Source organism: Dendropsophus ebraccatus, chromosome 3, assembly GCF_027789765.1.
Source record: "Dendropsophus ebraccatus isolate aDenEbr1 chromosome 3, aDenEbr1.pat, whole genome shotgun sequence".
In the NCBI taxonomy this organism is placed as follows: domain Eukaryota; kingdom Metazoa; phylum Chordata; class Amphibia; order Anura; family Hylidae; genus Dendropsophus; species Dendropsophus ebraccatus.
This window is the reverse complement of record NC_091456.1, coordinates 108,846,311-108,870,384: the sequence shown is the minus strand read 5'-3', so window position 1 is coordinate 108,870,384 and position 24,074 is coordinate 108,846,311. Positions and strand designations below refer to the sequence as shown.

The 24,074-nt window shown below is 46.6% G+C and overlaps 1 protein-coding gene across 1 annotated transcript in view; it reads left to right on the top strand.

Annotated features, from left to right (window-relative positions):
• The window catches only part of TMEM59L (transmembrane protein 59 like), a 57,600-nt gene that overhangs the window by 15,645 nt on the left and 17,881 nt on the right, over positions 1-24,074 (top strand). The gene's annotated exons all lie outside the window — the stretch shown is intronic.

Genomic DNA, 24,074 nt, shown 5'->3' with positions numbered 1-24,074 from the left:
ATTTTTTTTATTTTTTTTACATTAACAAGAAGTCTCCCTGGGGACTTGTATATACACAGCACTGATCTCTAATAGAGATCAATGCTGTGTATATACACAGCAAAGATCGATTAGTTCGGTGATAGATTGCTTTGGCCTGCTGCAGGCCACAGCAATATATTGCCGAGCCGGGATCTGCATCATCGCGACGCCGAGGCCCGGCACGGGCAGAAGGACGGATCTCCCCCCCGCGATGCGATCGACCCACTAGACACCAGGGATATACGGAGCTAAGCCTCTAAATGCAGCTGTCAGGTTTGACAGCTGCATTTATAGGCTTAATTAGCCGGCACGGCAACGGGACCCGCGCCGGCTAATGGAGGCACTGCCCGGCTGCAGATAACAGCCGGGATCAGCGCTGTTCAGATCGCTGAACTCCCCCTGCGGCACCATGACGTATCAGATACGTCATGGGTCGCTAAGGGGTTAATGTACACAAAAACATAGTCGACCTCATTTTTGGGTCCGTCTAAAAAAACTGAGATTTTTTTAATAATGGAAGTAAATGGAAAACGTATCAAAACAGATGTACACAAATGCATACGTATTTCTATCCGTTTTTTGCAAAAACGAATGGAGAAAACGGATTGCAAAAACATAGTGTGAACCCAGCCTTATGAGTTTTCATCAGTTATTTTCACTAAGCATGTGCAGAAGGAGTGAGAAACTAGGAAGGAAAATAAACTGATATTGAAATGTATGCTGACTGAAGCAAACTGATGTGCAAAAGTCATTTGTAAGCCAAAATACAAAGGACTTGAAAGAAAAAGCATTACAGTAACTCCTGTTGTCTGGTATACACTCACCGGCCACTTTATTAGGTACACCTGTCCAACTGCACGTTACCACTTAATTTCTAATCAGCCAATCACATGGCGGCAACTCAGTGCATTTAGGCATGTAGACATGGTCAAGACAATCTCCTGCAGTTCAAACCGAGCATCAGTATGGGGAAGAAAGGTTATTTGAGTGCCTTTGAACGTGGCATGGTTGTTGGTGCCAGAAGGGCTGGTCTGAGTATTTCAGAAACTGCTGATCTACTGGGATTTTCACGCACAACCATCTCTAGGGTTTACAGAAAATGGTCTGAAAAAAAAACATGCAGAACATGCAGTTCTGTGGGCGGAAATGCCTTGTTGATGCCAGAGGTCAGAGGATAATGGGCAGACTGGTTCGAGCTGATAGAAAGGCAACAGTGACTCAAATAGCCAACCGTTACAACCAAGGTAGGCAGAAGAGCATCTCTGAACGCACAGTACGTCCAACTTTGAGGCAGATGGGCTACAGCAGCAGAAGACCACACCGGGTGCCACTCCTTTCAGCTAAGAACAGGAAACTGAGGCTACAATTTGCACAAGCTCATTGAAATTGGACAGTAGAAGATTGGAAAAACGTTGCTATCTGCTTGAACATGACAATGAGTTCACTGTACTCAAATTGCCTCCACAGTCACCAGATCTCAATCCAATAGAGCATCTTTGGGATGTGGTGGAATGGGAGATTCGCATCATGGATGTGCAGCCGACAAATCTGCGGCAACTGTGTGATGCCATCATGTCAATATGGACCAAAATCTCTGAGGAATGCTTCCAGCACCTTGTTGTATCTATGCCACGAAGAATTGAGGCAGTTCTGAAGGCAAAAGGGGGTCCAACCTGTTACTAGCATGGTGTACCTAATAAAGTGGCCGGTGAGTGTAGATTCCGTCTCTTGCTTTTTGCTTTTCACAACCTTTTCCTTGCAGCACACTAAATATTGCCATATGCAGGGCTGTATTTACCACTAGGCACCCCGTGGTCCGGTTCCTACGGCAACACCTTTCAGGGGGGCAGCACCAGGGATTTTTTTTAAATCTCTCACCTCCCATTCAGACTTGCCAGTAAGTCTGGTGTCTTTTCGAGGGGGCAGGGGGGTGGTGGAATTTTTCAGGTCTGGTAAGGCGGTGTTATCCAGTCACAGTATGGTGGTATTGTTCAGGTCTGATGTGACAGTGTTAAATGTGATGCCTGGAGCTATTAACTACCAATCTACCAATCCTGTGGTGAGAATTTCCTCAGCCAATGTGCAGACAGCTCTAATCATTGATTCAATGTGGAAATTTGTTTGTTTTAAGCAGTTAAAAACCATGAAAAACACGATTCCGAAACCACTCTCCTCCACGCTCGCCAAGATGGGGCATCTTCAGGTTTAGTGCCTAGGAGAGTAGCAACTGTTAATACGGCCCTGGCCATGTGTAAAGCTAGGAAAACGTTTATAGAATCTAGGACATATGCTTTAATTTAATTAATGTCTTTTTTTTAATATTAGCCGACCTCTGGGAACCTTTCCTTTCCACATAAAGATGAAAAAGAGGCTCCCAGCTGAGTGGTCAAGTAGAGTAATGAGTTTGAGCAGTAGGATAGATCAGAATACTCTTCTCCAGGCTTTAAACCTGCTGTGATAAAAGTGTAATAGATATTAATAAAAAAAAAAATGACAGTATTTAAATCACACAGAATAACATAGTTTAATGGCAGAGGATATGGTGAACTCTACATCAGCAGAAGATATCAGCTTTTATCTGGTTATCTTTTTGTTTCTTTGCTTAATTTTAATGAGTTTATTGTTTCATAATAATTTTCGAAACTGGAGAGATTAAAAAACACCAGGGGCGCACATAGTGTGTTACTGCAAACTGTACATTCAAATAGAAATGGTGGCTTTGGAGCCGCTCACCTGGGATGGTCGTGCTACGAGCCCGATACCTCCGATCACATAATCTGATAACGAGCCTTTTGCAGCCAGTCCGCGGGCCGGGGATCCCGGTGAAGAATCAATGGAAGGTTATGCCAGCTGGAGGTACAACCGTGCAGGAAGATCCGGGACACTTAGTGGCGCTGACTGCATCAGATAAACATCACTCCTTCAATGATGGGAGTAGTAGTACTTGATGTAAAATCAAAGCTTGATGTAAAAAAGTTTTATTGCAGGAATTACGCGTTGCAAGGCACAGCCTCTTCATCAGATTCGCATCAAATCAATAATAATTTTCGAATATCAAAGGTTTTGTCCAATTTAAACTAACCTAATTAAACAAACTATTCAGGATTTTTTTTTCTCATATAGTGCTGCATAGGCTATTTAATAATAAAGTAGAGGCTCCTGTGTATGCCTTGTGTATATCTATTTTAGTTGATAGGTTGTCTGCCATCTTAATTCCTATTTCCCCTCTGATATGGTCTCCTAATGTGGCCTACATTTGCTGTGATGCATCCGGAATGAGTCCCATTGCTACACTTGCCCTGTATAGGTGTAGCAAATGATAGATCAGTGCCTTAGGTATTTTTGGCCCTAATGCACACTATAGAGTATAATCTCTTGTCTGTCTCTTTTCCTTTCTATTAGTTGAAGCACAGTGTCAGGCTGCATTACACAGGACCTGTGAGTCATGGAAGCTGATATTCTGTACCTGATCAGCCTGTGAACTGTGTTCTATATTACTGCTCTCTTGGTCTCTAGCAAAAGGGAGATATTCTGTGCATGTGCAGTGTCCCACAACCTGTACGCTACTGCTGAGTATACAGGTAGGTAGGTTGGCACAGATGTGTATTACAGAGAAATCAGAAAATAAAGTGTTATGGTGCGTTTAGACAGAGAGCTTTATCTGACAGATTTTTTAAGCCAAAGCCAGAAACAGACTATAAACAGAGAACATGTAATAAAGGAAAGCCTGAGATTTCTCCACTTTTTAAATCTATTCCTGTTCTCACACAGTATTTTTGCTCAGTATTTTGAAGCCAAAACCAGGAGTGAATTGGAAACACAGAAAGGCAAATGGCAAATAACAGCCGTTATTTCATAAAAACGGCCTTTTTTAAAATAAATTAAATGACGGCCATCCAATCAATTTCAACAGTGTCTTTCAACATAGCCTTTCTGTATTTTCAATCCACTCCTAGTTTTGGTTGCAAAATACTAGGAAAAAATATTGTGTGGGAACATAGCCTAAGGCTAGATTCAAACAGGACGGATCCACAGCGGATGTTTGTAGTAGGCCCCCCAGGCGGTATCAGCACTCGGGAAGTGTGGGCCCTCTGCAACTGTGGGGCCCATTTAGTGACTGGATGTTTTGCCGCGTCTGTTTCTCCTCTCTCCTCCTCTCCTCCTGCACCCTGCTTCTGCTGACACCACCTCCTGTACTCCACTATCTGGCATACCTTGTGTGAGAAGGAGAGGAGGAAGCGTGTGATGACAGCCCCTCCCCCTCCTGTACTCCATTGTCCTGCATACCTTGTGTGAGGAGTAGAGGAGAGAGCATGTGGAGACAGGGCTGGAGGGATCCTGTAGGGTTATGGCTGCCAGGGACAGGACTCTGAAGAGGAGCAACAGCGGCAGCTGCTGGAAGTTGTAAGATAGAGGGTGGACTGTGTAAGGGAAAGCACAGAGCCCCCTGCAGCATGGTTGTTCTTTTCTTTCATCTACCCACTAAGCAGCCGCATAAAGTACATGTATCCCATCTGTGTCCCCCTCCACCTGCAGCATGGTTTTGTATTATTTCATCTCCCCCTAAGCAGCCGCATGCAGTACATGTATCCCACTACTCTATTCCCTATTATTACTGTTCTGGGGTCAATTTCACACTCTAAACTTTATATTCTCATCCCCCACCCAGCATCCAGTGTATAATGCACCCAGGACCTTTCAAGTACAATAGTTGCAAACACTACAACTCCCAGCATTTACTTCAGTCTGAAGTCCTTAGGATATGCAATTTAAGGGGTTGTCCTCTCGGAAACTACAACTCCCAGCATTCTTTGAGAGCTTTATAAGTGTAAGGTATTCTGAGTGTTGTAGTTATTGTTATTCCAGGAGTTGTGGTCACAGATACATCAGTCTTAGGTGGAACAAGTTCTGCATGTCGCTTCTGACGGGTTCTTTATTTGGGTGCCCCCTATAATCAGTTCTAATCAGTTATATCTTATAATAATCTTATAATCAGTTTGGGGTTAAAGGGGAACTCCAGGTAGGGGTAAAAAGAAAACACCTGCAGAAGCATATAGCATTGCTTACCTGTCTAACATAGTTTTAAAACTAACAAAAATCCTTTTTTCTTTTTTCTTTTTCTTTTTTTGGGGGGGGGGGGGGGGTGTTCTTCTGTATTGTGTGGCTGTACTTCCTGGTTGAGAAGTTGTACTCAGCACTACAGGTTCCGGAATGGGTTCCCTCAGCTGTTCATCACAGTCCCGCACACTGCACATTCCCCAACCAAAGCTGTTGCAGAACATCTAGACTGTGTTCACACATTGCAGTTTCATTGTGTTACTAAATTAATTGCAGTACTTTATCATTTCATTGCGGTCCCACCCACACAGCGCACTGTTACTACCTGTAACACCGATATTGGAATAAAGCAAATAACTCTTTGAATTAATTTTTTTTTCTTCTCATCTCAATGCACGTATTATGATTGAGCATCTTTTGTCTTTGATGTCAATCAGCTGCCAGTGTTGCAGCACTGCATAGATATGGTAATACATTATATAGACACATCTATATAACTTTTAATGTACTTTTAATAGAATTTTTTTTTTCCCCTTTGAGGGGGCTGCTTTTCGGGATGCACAGATCGCTTTAATGTTCCGCCCGCACAGTGAGCGGGCGGAACATTAAAGTGAGCATAATATAGGAGCAGGAAGTGTCAGCATCCTGCTCCTACATTCACTCCCATAGGCCGCCGGCACTTCATGGAGGAGAGCTGCCTGCAGCCACAGCGCGGATTAGGTGAGTAGGATGTTTCTTTTTTTTTAGGGGCAGAGCAGGGAGCATTATTAGTTCATGGGGGGCACCTCTGGGGGCATTATTATTTCTTGGGGGCACCTCTGGGGGCATTATTAGTTCATGGGGGCACCTCTGGAGGCATTATTAGCTCATGGGGGCACCACTAGGGGCATTATTAGCTCATTGGGGAACCTCTGGGGGCATTATTAGCTCATGGGGCACCTCTGGGGGCATTATTAGTTCATGGGGGGCACCTCTGGGGGCATTATTAGTATATGGGGGCACCTCTGGGGGGCATTATTAGCTCATGGGGGCACAGCAGGGGGCATTATTAGTTCATGGGGCACCTCTGGGGGCATTATTAGTTCATGGGGGCACCTCTGGGGGCATTATTAGCTCATGGGGGCACAGCAGGGGGCATTATTAGTTCATGGGGGAACCTCTGGGGGCATTATTAGCTCATGGGGGCACAGCAGGGGATCCTACATACAGGGGGCATCCCACATTCCTACTCGCTTTACTGCACATAACACCAAACAGCGCAGTTACTATGGGAGCCTACAGGAGGGAGAAAGGGAAGAAAGTTGCTAGAAATGTGCGGAGCCTAAATTGTTTGTCTCGCAGGTTCTGAAGAGATGAAAAGTAGCTGGAAGAAATCATCATGGCGGATGGAGAGGAAAAGGGAAAGTGATGCCTCAGATCAAAGAAGACGTCACCTGTGAGTCACTGTATGACGGTTTTCTTATTTTGTAGAACATCATTTAGTAGGGGTGCCCCGAGGAAATGTTTTTTTCCAAGGGGTGCCCCGAGGTGGAAAAGGTTGGGAAGCACTGCTCTAAAGTGTCAGCTTAGCATGGCACATGTCTGTAGTAGCCCCCCCAGGCGGTATCAGCATTCTGAGAGTTGTAATTATTGTTATTCAGGGAGCTGTGGTCACAGATACATCAGTCCAAGATGGGACAAGGTCAGCATGTCACTTCTGTCCGGTTCTTTATGGGGTGCCCCCATGATCAGTTCTATTGGTGAGCCACAGGTACCCCAGTCCTACACTGGGGCCTGCACAGACTGGAGTACAGTCCTGTAGTGGGCCCTGGCATCTGCACTGTAGGGCCCTCCTGAGAAAAAAGGACACATGTGCCGGATACCCGGGCGTACATAGGTGTGCATCTTTAGGGCAGAAAGGTGGAGAAACAAATGGGTTATGGGGGGCCCAAACACATTTTTTGCACAGGGTCCCTTTTAGTGATGCACGATGCACCGAAATATCGATACTACTATCGATATTTCGGGCATAAAAACGGTTCGGTACCAGGATTTCCTGGTATCGATACTTTATGTTAAGTTGCATAATAGAGCAGCTTAATATAAAGTATAGAGCAGAGAACACGGGCACCCCCGGCCCCCTGGTGTCCCCTCCTCCGCCCACGTGGTCTCCGCTCCCGGCGGCGGCAAATTCAAATAGCCGGCACATAGCGAGCGCTAGTGCTGGCTATTCAGGGTAAATGCCGCTGTCACAACTGACAGCAGCATTTAACCCTTCCCGAGCTACTCCATATACAGAAGGAGTCTGCTGCATATGGAGTGGCCCCCACTGCTAATGACTGCGGCCCGCGAGCGTGTTCGGGCGGCAGTCATTTAACTATTCCATTCCCACCCGGCAGTTCCCCACCATCCAGCACCTGCCAGTTCCGCACCCGCCCCGAGCAGCATGGTCCCCCACACCCGCCCGTGCAGCATGGTCCCCCGCACCCGCCCGTGCAGCATGGTCCCCCACACCCACCCGTGCAGCATGGTCCCCCGCACCCGCCCGTGCAGCATGGTCCCCCACACCTGCCCGATCCCCCACCACCACCCTTCCCCCGGGTACAGTGACACAACAACTCCCAGCAAACCTTCTTGTGGGGAGTTTTTGTGCACAAGGAGGTATGCTGGGAGTTGTTGTGTCAGGAGGCTGCTAACGCACTACAACTCCCAGCAGCATACCTCCTTGTTCACTACAACCCCCCAGCATACCTCTTTGTGCACAGGGAGGTATGCTGGGAGTTGTAGTGCACAAGAAGGCATGCTGCTGAGAGTCGTGTCAGGAGGCTGCTAACGCACTACAACTCCCAGCAGCATACCTCCTTGTGCACTACAACCCCCAGCATACCTTTTTGTGCATAAAGAGGTATGCTGGGGGTTGTAGTGCACAAGGAGGTATGCTGGGAGTTTCAGTTTTGCATTAGCAGCCTCCTGATACAACAAATCACGGCATACCTTCTTGTGCACTACAACTCCCAGCATACCTCAGTGTCCACTACAACTCCCAGCATACCTTCTTATGGTGATTTGTAGTGCACAAAGGGGGTATTCTGGGAGTTGTAGTGCACAAGAAGGTATGCTGAGAGTTGCAGTTGTGCAGCAGAAGCCTCCCGACACAACATCCCAGCATGCCTCCTTGGGCACTACAACTCCCAGCATGCCTCCTTGGGCACTACAACTCCCAGCATATCTTCTTATGCACTACAACTCCCAGCATATCTTCTTATGCACTACTACTCCCAGCATACCTCCGTGTGCACTACAAATCCCCATAAGAAGGTATGATGGGAGTTGTAGTGCATAAGAAGGTATGATTGGAGTTGTAGTGCACAAGGAGGTATGCTGTTGTGCACAGGGAGTTATGCTGCAGGGTTGAGGGGAATTAAAAAGTGTTATTAAAAAATTTAAAAAAATCACAATAAAAAGGTTCTAATAATCCAGGGGTGGGGAACCTCCGGCCCGCGGGCCGCATCCGGCCCCTGAGACCTCCCGATGCGGCCCGCAGCTCCCCTGTGATGCTCGCCGCTCTGCTGGGGAAGAAGCCGGCATACACCGCATCCTCCGGTGTCTGTGACAGCTGCCGGACACCGGAGGATGCTGTCTGTGCCGGCTTCTTCCCCAGCAGAGCGGCGCGTGTCTTTAGTCTCTTGCGGGCCGCGCGCGATGACGTCATTTCATCGCGCGCCGCCTGCAGGAGAAGACCGGCACAGAGGACCTGGGAGAGAAGAGGACCTGGACTGCGTGGGAGCGGAGGTAAGGTGAGTGGGATGTTTATTTTTTTATTTGGGGGTTAACTAGGATCCCAGGGACATGATTGATGGGGGGGGGGGACAACTAGGCTACCAGGGACATGACTGATGGGGGGGGGGACAACTAGGCTACCAGGGACATGACTGATGGGGGGGACAACTAGGCTACCAGGGACATGACTGATGGGGGGGGGGGCAACTAGGCTACCAGGGACATGACTGATGGGGGGGGGACAACTAGGCTACCAGGGACATGACTGATGGGGGGGACAACTAGGCTACCAGGGACATGACTGAGGGGGGGGACAACTAGGCTACCAGGGACATGCCTGATGGGGGGGGGGGGAATAACTAGGCTACCAGAGACATGACTGATGGGGGGGGGAATAACTAGGCTACCAGGGACATGCCTGATGGGGGGGAATAACTAGGCTACCAGAGACATGACTGATGGGGGGGGGAATAACTAGGCTACCAGCGACATGACTGATGGGGGGGGGGAATAACTAGGCTACCAGGGACATGACTGATGGGGGGGGGGATAACTAGGCTACCAGGGACATAACTGATGGGGGGGGGACAACTAGGCTACCAGAGACATGACTGATGGGGGGGAATAACTAGGCTACCAGAGACATGACTGATGGGGGGGAGGGGAATAACTAGGCTACCAGGGACATAACTGATGGGGGGGGGGGACATCTAGGCTACCAGAGACATGACTGATGGGGGGGGGGATAACTAGGCTACCAGAGACATGACTGATGGGGGGGGGGGGAATAACTAGGCTACCAGAGACATGACTGATGGGGGGGGGGAATAACTAGGCTACCAGAGACATCACTGATGGGGGGGGGGGATAACTAGGCTACCAGGGACATAACTGATGGGGGGGGGGGGGACAACTAGGCTACCAGGGACATGCCTGATGGGGGTTAACTAGGCTACCAGGGACATGCCTGAGGGGGGGGGGGGACAACTAGGCTACCAGGGACATGCCTGATGGGGGGGGGGGGACAACTAGGCCACCAGGGACATGACTGATGGGGGGGACAACTAGGCTACCAGGGACATGACTGATGGGGGGGACAACTAGGCTACCAGAGACATGACTGATGGGGGGGGACAACTAGGCTACCAGGGACATGACTGATGGGGGGGACAACTAGGCTACCAGGGGCATGACTGATGGGGGGATAACTAGGCCACCAGGGACATGACTGATGGGGGAGACAACTAGGCTACCAGAGACATGACTGATGGGGGGGGAATAACTAGGCTACCAGGGACATGACTGATGGGGGGGAATAACTAGGCTACCAGGGACATAACTGATGGGGGGGGGGGGACAACTAGGCTACCAGGGACATGACTGATGGGGGGGACAACTAGGCTACCAGAGACATGACTGATGGGGGGGGAATAACTAGGCTACCAGGGACATGCCTGATGGGGGTTAACTAGGCTACCAGGGACATGACTTGGGGGTTAACTAGACTACAAGGGGCATCACTGGGGGTTAACTACAATAGCAGGGGCACTAGGGGAACAATACTATGCCTTGTCCTGGGTGCTGCAAACCCCCGCTACTAACTGCCGCGCACGGTATGCGGCCCTCGAATGATTTTATTAATGCCCGACCGGCCCTCGACATGGAAAAGGTTCCCCACCCCTGTAATAATCCCTTTTGCTTTTAAAAAAAAAAAAAAAAAAAAAAGTGGAAGAAAAGGAACATACATGTTTGACATCCATTGCATGCGTAATTGTCCGAACTATAAAATATAACAAAGTTATCAAAAATCACATAAATAAGTATATCGCTTATATTTGTATTGTTACTTATTTTTTTTAAACTTTATTTAGTATCGAATTGGTATTGAGTATCGAAATAAGAAAGCTGGTATCGGTATCGAACTCAAAATTCTGGTATCGTGACATCCCTAGTCCCTTTGCAGTCTGTGTCCGCCCCTGCACCACAGTCATTGGTTGTTCTGGCCAGGAGCATTGTGCTCCTCTTCTCTGCACTCTGCCATTCTGTATTCAGCTCTGCTATCCCAAAGTCCCACTACCTGACAGCTCCACAGGGCTGAGAGCTGTCAATATGAAGATGAATTAAAGCGGAACATAGACAACCAGCTGTAAACCTAACAGATAGCTCATAGTGCTTTGCAGGGAGACAAAGTTAAAAAGGTAAATATAACCAATTGCAAAGTTTCTTAACATTTCTGTTAACACCTTCTGTTTTAAAGGGAACCATTCACCCCGTGGCCCCCGGCAGAAACTGACATACAGTGACATAAAGGTCAATATACTTACCACATCGCTCCCGGTCCCGTCCCGGATCCCGTTGTTGACACGGAGAAATCGCCGATTCTTCTCCCGCCCATTATGGTAATGAGCTGAGATGAGTCCAACGTCCATAGGAAACGACGGACGAGTCCAACTTATTCATGAGGTCCTCTTCTCGTCGCCGCCCATCGACGCCTCCTGGAACTTGATTGACGTCTTCAGTCTTCTGCCGAATTCCCGCGCAGGCGCCGCTGTGATGGTCTCGTCACCTCTTCTGCGCCTGCGCGGTAAACAGGATACGGTCTTCGAGCAAATCGGCGCACGCGCAGTAAACAGTGAAGCTGCGGAGCGGCTTCAATTGTGAACTGCGCATGCGCCGAAAACGACTGTCACGGCGCCTGCGCGGGATCCGGCGAGAAGAAAGAAGACGAGGAGGAAGAGGACCTGGCGTCAATCAAGTGTCGGAGGCGGGGAGAAGGCTGGACTTCGGACCCGGCGGCGCTCATTACCATAATGGGCGCGAGAAGAAGAATCGTCGATTTCTCCATGTCAACAACGGGCTTCGGGACGGGACCGGGAGCGATGTGGTAAGTATATTGAACTTTATGTCACTGTATGTCAGTTTCTGCCGGGGGCCACGGGGTGAATGGTTCCCTTTAAATATAGTTGTTATGATAAGAATACACCTTTGAAAGTGATAACAAAATACATCCAGTACCACCATTTATGTAGTACTATACAAGTAATGTCCTGCCTGGCAGGATATATTAGTGTACTTTGTACGTAAACTAGAAGTAAAATAATTCAAGTTGTATATTTCTGATAGCTGCAATCTACCTAATGCTGGCAAAAGCACAAGCATTCCCCCACCAACTAGTTTCATCCCATCAGGGGCATCATCAGGTAACAGGGCTATTATCAGTACGCTGCACCTTTCTAGAATCTACTGAGTGTGCAATCAAGGGGATTGTGGGAAAGTGTGCACACTTTTTTGGCAACAGCAGGGTCACAGTTCAGAGAGAAAACCAGAAAGTCATAAAATCCATAGGGGAGAAAATAGGACAGGGATGCAAGCTATTTAACTAAACAGCACAATTGTACTGCTTTACATATATGTATGTTGTACATATCTGATTTTACCAACTTCACTTCATGTTACAAACCCTTTAAAGATGTACTTAGAGTAGCTTTTCTCGAGTAAAAGAGTAAATAGTACTATAGGATAAACAAATCCTTGTTACTGGTGCAGTTTTTCTGTGCTCTTTGATATTGTCCAAAAGGCACATTTATCAACCATTTTGGATGACAACTATTATGTGTGTGAATTGTAGTGTATTTAAACTTGGGGATGTAATGAATAAAGTGTACCTAATGAGGAGGTTAGACTGACCTGGAAATGCGTTGTATGAATAAAGAATTTAATTTTTAATCACGGTCCCTGGCATGGTTGACATTGTTTGGAAGGAATTGTGTGCATGAACTGTGGTTGACACTGCTAAATAGACATTGTAATTAACTCATATGGAGGTATTTTGCTTTTTCATCAATAGTTTTCCACACATTGTGACAAGCCTCAAGTTAGCTTTTGATGTGATACCGTTTTTTTCTCCGGTTTCTACAGGGGATGATGCCAATTCCATGTCTATAGTGCCAATGCCATTGCTTTCCCTGCTGACTGGGTATGATCAGATAGATCTCAGCTTAAATTAAGTTTCTGTTTATAGGCAACTTTTAGAGGGTATGTAAACCTGCTAACCATCTCTAGAAATCTAGTACCCTGATTTGTAATACAGATGTAGCAGAGTTAACAGTGAGAGACTAGAGTGTTAATTAAATGCGTTCAAGCACCAAGTCTGACTTTTAAGGCCCCTCTCACACGTCCGTTAAACCTGTCCCAATTTGTGGACTCTAAAATGCAAACAGTTGCGGACCCATTCATTTCTATGGCCCCATACAGACATCTGTACATATTACAAGTGTGTGTTGGGATACGTGCCAGCAAAAATACTGGCCAGCCATAACATTGCAACGCAGATCCCCTATAGTGAATGAATGGGTCCGTACTAGTGCGGAAAGGTTGCTGAAGGTTGCAGGTGCACAGCGCTAGTGCTGTCCATAGTTGTGGTCTGCAGCTATGGACAGGTGTGAACGTGGTCTTACTCTGCTACTGTAAAAAAGGTATTAAACCTAATAAATCCACCCTCCTCTCATCTCTTTACCTATCTCTCTGTATTTCTCTCCCTGCTTTGCGCTAACTGCCTGCTGCGCTTCCGCTCTCCACTTCACTCACAGCCCGCCTTCAGGAAGTGAATCACCTTATATAGAGGGGGAGGTGCTGACATCACAGAGGGGCTTGCAGGTGATTGGACAGACACAGGGACACAGAACAAAGCAAATTGACAACACACTTGCTTCGCTCATCTCTAGTTCTGATAGAGTGAGATACATTAAAGGGGTTGGCCCCTTTATAGTAAAATTGTTTTGTGTGTAGTATAAGTAAGTGTAGTCACTGCACTTGCTTACAGCAGCACCCTGTGTACTTCATAGAGCTAAAATTAGACTCCCCTCCTCCAGGCTGGTCTACGCTGGTCTGTGGTAAATCTGTCCATAAGATGGCTGACATGGAGGAGCATGTGACCTTGCCCTCAGACTCACCACAAAGCAGGGCAGCCCAGTCTGGAGGAGGGGAGTCTGATTTTAGCTCTATGAGACATAAAGTGAACTGCTGTGCGCAACTGAAGTGTGCTCAGCATTTGAACACCAGTGGCTGACGAAGTTGGATGTAGCTCTAGGGAGACCTATAGGGACAGCCTATAGGCCCTATTCCACAAAACGATTATTCAGAAACGGCCGATAATCGTCCCATTGATTAGAAGGCAACGATCAGCTGACATCATTCATGTCGGCTGATTGTTGTGTCGTTTATTTTTCAAACATGTTGAAAAACAAATGACCAGGATAGCAGCGATTTGCTGCCGTCGCTCAGTGGAATATGAGCAACGGCAGCAGACCGCTGCTATCTTCTATGGGCTGCCCGGACGATCTAGCGATCACCTGGGCAACCCCCCCCCCCCCCGCACCTCCCTGTGGCCCCTCACCCGATCGCTGCTGCCGCATGGAATAGCGGCGGCAGCGAGCGGGGAACAAGGAGCAAACGAGCCTTGATAGCGCTCGTTTGCTCCTCTCCGTCGGCCCGTGGAATAGGGCCTTATGGCCCAAGCAGACATGTACGGAGAGAATGTTATGCCTTATCAGGTGGATGATATCAGTTGGCCTGGTTTATTAGTGTCCATTGTACTCCTAAATGGGCCAGTGCCTCAGTAGGAAATATGGAGCTTTTTCCAGTGCCCAACTGTCACAATGTCAAAGGTTTTCTTTAGTTAAATAAAGGGCCTTTTACACGGGACATTTAGCGTCCAGGAGTGTCGCTAGAAACAGTCCTACAGCCAATAATCAGTTCATATAAAAGTGACAGCTATCAGATGAATTGGCTGATCGTCTGATTAGAACCTGCTTTAAAATGTATCTTTATTGGCTGCCCATCTCCCTGTGTAAATAGGGGTTTGTGCATCCGATAAAGATAATGGGGAAACTGACAGCACAGATACGTATATATCTGTGCTGTGAGGTTGTAGATCATAAGCAGTCTATACTTACCAGGCTGCTTGTGATCATGCAACTTCAGGCCGCCACTTCTTCCAGAATGAAGCAAAGGAGGCGAGGCCTGAAGCAGTGCCTGGAGGACCGCAGATATACATATCTGTGCTGTCAGTTTCCCAGGCTGCACTAACAATACAAGAATTGTTTGTGCAGCCCGGGCCCCTCAATTTGTCATGCCATGTAAAGGCACAGCAAACAAGCTGCCCCCACAGCCAACAAATCAAGTCTAAAAGGACCCTTAGTTCTAATGAAACATTTGATTTCTTTATATTATTACTTGTGCTGCTTTGCTGTGGTGTAGCTATTTTATTGGCTGTTTAGTGTTTGGAGTCTTTACAAAAAGACTACATCTAATCTAGACATGTGAATGTATTCTGCATCTTGCCTATTTACAGGGATGCAGCACATTTCTACAGACTGGGTCATTACTCCTGATTACTGTCATTACTAAAACAGCAATAAAGGAGCCATCATGATTGCATTGAGTTAGATGCCGCCCAGGGGCGTAACTAGAAATGGCTGGGCCCCATAGCAAACTTTTGATTGGGCCCCCCCGACTGACCACTAAACGGTCAAGTGAAGTCATAACTACATAACTGCTAGCTCTGGTCAGGAGTGCTTGCAGTTAAAGGGACATTTGCAAAACCCAGGAGACCAGCAGGGACACCCGCTGCTGCAAATGATGACGGCTCAGAGGGCCCAGTGTATTGCAGGAGCAGGCCATGGGGCCCCCTGATGTGGCGGGCCCCATAGCAGCTGCTATGGCTGCTATAGTGGTAGTTACACCCCTGATGCCGCCATAAGCATGTCACTGCTTCCAGAGGAACCAAAAAGAAAACTGTGTGGTTTATCTGGGAACAATATGGTTATGGCACCAATAAAGAAAATAGACTTGAAGAATTACCTCATCACTCACAACTTGTTATATGACTGGAATGTGTGCAAATAGATTACAAAGAATAATGTCCCAACACTATTATGCCTGGATTCTACAAATGCATTCTGAATGTTTACCAAATGTGGTGGAAACCGCAACCCCACTTCACCCCAAATAGCTAAACATTGTTTCTGATAATCCCGGTAACATCACACAGTTATTATACTTTATTTCTGATTTAATGAAAGGGGAGGGGGATGTGAACTGGACAACCCTTTTAATACAGCTCTTCTTGTAAACTTTGAGAGCTGTTTTTTTTATGACACAACAAGGCCTAATGTTGCTCTTGAGAAAGTAACTACTGCCTCCTACTAGCAAACAGCTAGTCTATGCTGAATGATGAATGGACATAGGCCTCCATAATCATGATGTTTGGGGCTTCATCATCAGGAAACATAGACAATATCAGTTGTGATGAAGGTTAAAACGAGTAGGCAAACAATGCTGAGCAGCAACACATAACATAGATATAGTACACATGATTGTTACTTAAAGGGGTAGTCCACCCAAAAAAAATTTCTTTCAAATCAACTGCTGCCATGAAGTGACAGAGATTTGTAATTTACTTCTATTAAAAAATCTCAAGCCTTCCAGTACTTATCAGCTGCTGTATGCCCAACAGGAAGTTGTATTATTTCCAGTCTGGAGAGCAGGAGGGGTTTTCTATGGGGATTTGCTCCTGCTTTGGACAGTTCCTGACATGGACAGAGGAGGCAACAGAGAGCACTGGGTCAGACAGGAAAGAAAACACTACTTCCTGCTGGACATACAGCAGCTAATAAGTACTGGAAGACTTAAGATTTTTTAATAGAAGTGAATTTCAAATCTCTGGCACTTTATGGCACCAGTTGATTTGAAAGAAAAAATTTTTGGGTGGACTACCCCTTTAAGATCTGTTCCTTGACTGGTGAAAAAGTCCCTTAATGACAAATGACTCCTAATCATATAAAACAGATTGAAATGTACAGCAGTTAGGTCAGCCAGGGTATAGGGAGATTAAAGGTAGTATACTAACAGAAAAGATCTGCAGTTGTACCCACAATGAAAATGACCTTGATTTCTAAGCCTCTTTATTTTATGCTTTTCCAAGCTACTAGTCCAATCTTATTGTGTGGTCAGTGTTGCATTCTCGTATGTGCTTCATTTTTAAGCTACAGAAACCACCTAGGGTCAAAAAGCTTGTTATGCACAGAAAATAAGTATTTTAAGAACCACTGTTTGAAACTGACCTTAAATGTTATTAATCTATATACAGTACAAGGCTATGTTCACATTACATGAACACCCGGCCGTTCCGTGACCCCCGCCGGACGGTACTTAAGCACCGGCCGGGTGAACTTTCCGGGCGCGGAGCTCTGATGCTGGCGCATCAACGTGCGCCCGCATCAGAGCTTCCCGTAGCCCACATTGAAGCAAGCGGCTGGAGCCGCGCGCTTCACTGTGTGAACTGAAAGGGCTTTCAGTTCTTTCACTGAATTCCGGCCGCAGAAAACTGACATGTCAGTTTTTTCCGGCGGCGTATGGGATCCCGGCCAGAGTGTATACGATGTGTGTACGCTCCGGCCGGGATCCCATTGCAAATTAAGCTATGTTCAACTCCTCAAAACTAGAGCGAGAACTATGGCCATACTACGGTTTTACGTAGTGTGAACATAGCCCTATACAATATACCGTACTATCGTTAGAGTGAACAGCAAATGTCTTTTACATTGGAAGTATTGAAAGTTACCTACTGTTTATGCCAGCTGCAATTTAACCCTTTAACCTCTTAAGGACATATGACGTACCGGTACGTCATATGTCCGCACTAGCACTTCAAAGCGGGGCCGCGCGGCGGCCCCGCTTTGAAGTGCCGCGATCCCGGGTGCCGCGAGTAGCCCGGGACCGCTGCTATTAGCGGGCACGGTCTGATCGCCGTGCCCGCTAATTAGCTAATCGGAGGCAGCTGTCAAAGTTGACAGCTGCCTCCGATTACCGGAGGCAACGTTTCCCTGGGGTCTAGTGGGGGAAATCGCTCCTCCGGGACCTTGTCCCGGAGGAGCGATCTCCGTTACTGATGCCGGCCGGGGACGCGTCCAAGATGGCGCCGTCTTCGGCTCGGCACTCGTTCGTTTTCGGCTGCAGCAGCCGAAAGCAAACGAGTGCCGATCTCATGGATCTCTGCAGCATATCTATGCTGCAGAGATCTCTATGAGAGATCCAAGTGTATATACTAGAAGTCCCCCAGGGGGGCTTCTAGTATATGTGTAAAAAAAAAAAATAAAGTGTTGTTAATAGTAAAAATCCCCCTCCCCTAATAAAAGTCTGAATCACCCCCCTTTTTCCAGGTTTTAAATAAAAGTAAACAAATAAATAAACATGTTTGCTATCGCCGCGTGCGTAATCGCCCGAACTATTAATTAATCACATTCCTGATCTCGTACGGTAAACGGCGTCAGCGCAAAAAAATCCCAAAGTGCAAAATTGCGCATTTTTGGTCGCATCAAATCCAGAAAAAATGTAATAAAAAGCGATCAAAAAGACGTATATGGGCAATCAAGGTACCGATAGAAAGATCACATCATGGCGCAAAAAATGACACCTCGCACAGCCCCATAGACCAAAGGATAAAAGCGCTATAAGCCTGGGAATGGAGCGATTTTAAGGAACGTATATTGGTTAACAATGGTTTGAATTTTTTACAGGCCATCAGATACAATATAAGTTATACATGTTATATATCGTTTTAATCGTAACGACTTGAGGAACATGCATAACAAGTCAGTTTTACCCCAGGGCGAATGGCGTAAAAACACATTTCCCCCAAATAAAAGAAATGCGTTTTTTTTAAAATTTCACCACACTTTGAATTTTTTTCTGGTTTCGCAGTGTACTTTATGCAAAAATTCAGCCTGTAATTGCAAAGTACAATTAGTGACGCAAAAAATAAGGGGTCATGTGGGTTTCTAGGTGGAAAAATGCAAGTGCTATGACCTTTTAAACACAAGGAGGAAAAACCGAAAACGTAAAAGCGAAAATGGGCCATGTCCTTAAAGGGTATTTTACTGAACTTCTGCTAGCTGGAATGCCTCCTTGTTCCCTCTACTATCCCTGATCGGTAGAAAGACTAAATAGACACTTTATTAGAAATACCCATCTAGTTGTGCACATTTAGGCTTTTTATTGTGGAATACATTCCACTAGGTGTTCAAACAGGAATTTTTACCCAGGTGGACAAGATAACTTCTTGTCATAGCCCCTGGCTCCCTCCCTGTCATTCACTCTTTTGGCAGCAGTGGCCACAAGAGGCCGCTCTCTGTCTCTGGTGCCAGTGCTCGAGTGACGTCACTGGAGCACCGGCGACAGGACAAGGGGAGAGCGGCCTCTTGTGACCGCTGCAGTGCTGCCACAAGAGGGAAAGAGAAGAGGAGACGCCCGGACATAGGTGAGTATAAGTGTTTGTATTTTTTAATGTTATGTGCTATATGCGAGGGGGAGCACAGGGGGGCTATATACTACTGGGGGAGTGCACAGGGGTCTATATACTACTGGAAGAGCGCACAGGGGGAGCTATATATAAAGGCTGGTGAGAGAGAAAAAATGCCAATTTTCCCACTAATAAGCATCAATTCTGTATGTAAATAGCTCAACCACGTTTGTGAAAAGTTTACAAAACAACATGTTTACTACTGATGTTCAGCTTGGACCTTCACCTGACTATAAACCCCAGTAAGTGAACCTTCACTAAAAGTTATTGAGTACCCCTGCTTTAGGGTATAGTCAATAATGCATGTATTATAAAGACCCATGACTTGTAAAACAGCTCTGCTGTACATACTGCAACTAAGGACTGTTGAGTTAAAGCCTGCTTTGCTGATATGCTGCCCACCTGCAGAGCTTCAGGAATTGCTAACATGTCTTAGGCCATGTTCACACAATGTATGTTTTGCATAACCCCAATGGCAGTAGTAGAGTAGCGGTCACTCCGGTCACTCCAACGCGAACAGTGTGCTCAACAGTCCATCCCATCACAGGTGGTACTCAGCTGTAGTCGCACACGATCCAATACAAGCAAAGATGAAAGCAGCGGCAGCTCACAAACTTGATTAAAAGGCGCTTTATTCACTACGTCAGGTAACAGACATAAACTTGCAACAACGGCCGTGATTTATGCAAAACATACGTTGTATTTAAAAGAATGGAATCCCAGCCAGAGCATATACACATAGTATACACTCCGGACAGGATTCCAACCAACAGCACGAAAAACTGACATGTCAGTTGAATAGCAGCCGCACAGACATGTCAGTTCACACAATGGAGAATGCGGCTCTGGCCACACTCTCCATTGTGTGCAATGGTGAATTGGGATGCGGACGCACACGGGTGCACCCGCATCTAAATTCTACAGGAATGAAGATCTTCACTAACACCAGCCGTTCTGTGACCTGGCCTTATACTGGATTGGTGAGGACTTTCCTGTTGGTCCATGCCAGTAAGTTGAGCACTGAATTTTCCTGAAGCAGGAGCCTGATCTTAGGCAGGGCTGCTTCTGAGGTAGTAAAGGAGGGTTAAAGTGGTCCGGACTACTTGAGTGCTGTGGAGGACACGCAGTGAATGGAAAAGATTAGTAAATCGCTGCATGACTACCGACAGGCCAAGACATTTATAAAAAGGCAACTGCAGAATATATAAGGGACTATTACTGCATCCTGCAGCGTGTTAGCCATGTAACTAAGTGTTCTATTAGGCGGGCTGATGAAGGCAATATCAATAGTGTAAACAAGCAGTTACATGGCCTGATAATTGTTTAGCAAGAGCTGAACAGACATTGTTAGCGATGTCCGCGCAGCCCTTACCCAAACAGTAAATACTGTACCTGTTCACGTTCCTGGTCTTTGCCTGCACTCTGTATGCGTCCCAGCACGGCACCCTGCAGCTTCATAGTGGCCTGTCAGTTCAATCACTGTCCAAGACAGTGATTGGCTGAGCAGCCTGTCAGGTGTGAAGCTGCAGCGTGCAGTGTTGGGACACATACAGAGCGCAGACGAAGACCAGGAACGTGGACAGGTAAAGTATTAACTGCATGGGCAATCATCAGCCGCCACCGCGCACGTAGCGATGATGGTCGGCGGCAAATGATTTTAGATCTGGGCCTAAAGAAACGATCAGCTGATGATTGTTTCATCGGCTGATCGTTGTCTCTATTACGTGGAGCAATAATCGTCCAAAAGTGGCCATCGCTCCATGTCATAGCGCCCTAAGAATTGTACCTTCTTGTGAGAACCCAAGTGAATCTGTCAGCATCAATTCACATTCCAAACTGCTGACATTATTAGATAAGAGACACACTGTATAGAGATAAGTGAACTTTTCAAAGTTTCGGTTCAGCAGGTTCGCCGAAATTTGGCATATAGTTTGGGTTCATCTGAACTGAACCTTAATTGAACTGGTTAAAAACAGCTAACCCATTGCAGCTATACAAGACCTATTGCGGTTCTATTGCAGCAAAAACTACATACAAAACAAAAAATAGCTTTTTAATGTCCTATTACTTTTTATGGGAATGTGGCTGTTTCAAGCCTTTCTGTTTGCGCTTTTGCGGAATAACCCCTCAGAGAAACGCAACAATACTGGCAACAAAAAAGCCTGCTAAAGCTGCATCCATCCCTGGGGAGCTGCATCTCTGCCCCTATGTTTTCGGCCCTAACCACAATACAGAAAAGTAGCAGGTTGGCAATGTGGTGTAATTGAATGGAAGCAAGGTGCTTACCCGGAGTCGGGCCATCCACTAGTGCTTGAGCCCAATCGCCCACAAGTGCTTATGGGGTGGCCTGAGGAGGAGAAATAAGATATGGTGTCATGGCAAGCAGCTCCTTTGTCACCACCATATAGTTATGGGAGGCCATATCAAGTCAGCCTAGGATGAGGAGCCAGTTCCATGTAGTCCATCACCATCCTACTGGAATGCAGTATTAGCCCTAGTATTAGCATAAATAAGGTATCAACCTACGATTGAGAAATGTGCTTGGCCATTGCAACATGTATATTGCCGTAAGATTGCCTATTGTTAAGGTGGGTTTAGTTTTGCTGGGGTTTCGGGTGTTAAAACGTACTACTACTGTGAATGCTACTGCTGTCTTTTATAAAGGATCATGTTTGGTGACAATTTTATGTGGAGACTTATAGGACACTACTTGCTATGTGCTAAAGGACATCTATCTACAAAAAGGGATTTTCTATTCAAAGGACACTGGAGTTACAGTATTTATCTGTCATCTTCTTTTATCTCCTCACCAGACTCTTGTTTACAGGTCAAATGAATCTTAAAAGTAAAGGGCAACTCCAGTGAATTTTTTTTTTTTCTTTCAAAACAGTTGGTGTCAGAAAGTGCCAGAGATATGTAATTTAGTTCTATTAAAAAATCTCAAGTCTTCCAGTACTTATCAGCTGCTGTATGTCCTATATATCTATGCCTATAACATACAGCAGCTGATAAGTACTGGAAGACTTGATATTTTTAATAGAAGTAAATTACAAATCTCTGGCACTTTCTGGCACCAGTTGATTTAAAAGAATTTCGTTTTGCTGGAGTTGCCCTTTAAAGGGGTACTGTGATGGACGCTGATTACAAGTATTTAATTGCACATTGTTAGGGTCCATTTACACAGAAAGATTATGTGACAGATTATCTGCCAAAGATTTAAAGCCAAAGCCAGAAACAGACTATAAACAGAGATCGGGTCAAAAAGGAAAGCCTGAGAGCCTTTTTCTCTTTTCAAATCCATTCCTGGCTTTGGCTTCAAATCATTGGCAGATAATCTGTCAGATAATCTTTCTATGTAAATGGACCATAAGATTGCCTTCTATCTAACTTTTATCTACCTGTGAGCCCCCCTTCACACGTCCGGAAAAACCATCCGGATTTCCTATCAGGAAATCCGGATGGATTTCTGGACCCATAGACTTTAATTGGTCACTGACACCCTTCCGGATTTTTCCGGAAGGGTGTCCGTTCCGGAAAATAGGTCCGGAAAAAATAGGACATGTCCTATTTTTGTCCGGAATTCCGGCCCGGACGCCCCCATAGAAGTCTATGGGAGCGCCGGAATCACGGGCACTTTCCTGATGTACATCAGGAAAGTGCCCGCGATTCCGGATTACCTGCGCCCCCCAACACCCGCATAACTCACCGACCTCCCTCCTGGTGTTCACCTGCTGCTGCTGTCCAGGTCTGCTCCCCCGGCCTCCTGCTTCCTGGTGCCGCGTGGCCGGACCCCTCACCCAGCGCCCCCCCCCCCGGACCTCAGATTATCGCCCTGACCCCTCACGCAGCGGCAACCCCCCCCCGACCTCAGATTACCAGCACCCGCCGGGACCCCTCACTCAGCGGCCCATCCCCCACCCCACCCCGGACCTCAGATTACTGGCACCCGCCTGGACCCCCGCCCAGCAGCCTGACACCCCACACACCGCCGGATCAGCGGACCCCTTGCGGCACCGACCTCCCTCTTCCCCCCCTTCGCGGCACTGCTGTATCCTCACCCCTGGTTCGAGATTAGAAGACCAGGAACCAGGACAGGTGAGATCACCCCCCCCCCCTCCCCCCAGAAGTAAAGCTCCCACCATGTCCTCCTGAGAGGTCATGATGGGAGTTGTACTTCTGCAGCCTGTGGCCATCCAGGTTGCAAAAGTACAACTCTCACCATGTCCTGCTGACAGGTCATGATGAGAGTTGTACTTCTGCAACCTGGATGGCCCCAGGCTGCAGAAGTACAACTCCCATCATGACCTGTCAGCCGGGCATTATGGGAGTTGTACTTCTGCAACCTGGATGGCCACAGGCTGCAGAAGTACAACTCCCATCATGACCTGTCAGCCGGGCATTATGGGAGTTGTAGTTCTGCAAACTGTGACCATCCAGTTTGCAGAACTACATCTCCCTTTTTTTCTTCTGATCAGGAATATGTGAAGTGATGGCAGTGTGGTGTCCCCTCCAATATAATATGGGAGTTGAGGTCACACCCACAGTTAGTCTCACTTATATAGCGTGCACAAGCATTTAGATAACATGCCTGTAGCTAAATTGGACAGTTTTTGTTTTTTTTTTATAATACCTAGTGGTGCTCTTTTAAGCCTGCCAGTAATGTCTTCAGTATAAAAGATCTGGTTGGAGCTCAAATTCTCCACCAAGTGTATGAAACTGGAATTAGATAGGAGTCCTGTCCTACTTGAATCTCAGGGCAGCTATGTAACTAATTCTACTGTCTTACTTTACCATTATCTTATTGCTGCCTTTGGGAGATTCTTTGTGAATATCTCCCATGTATTGATTTTAAAAATACAATATGTTTTCATAGTTT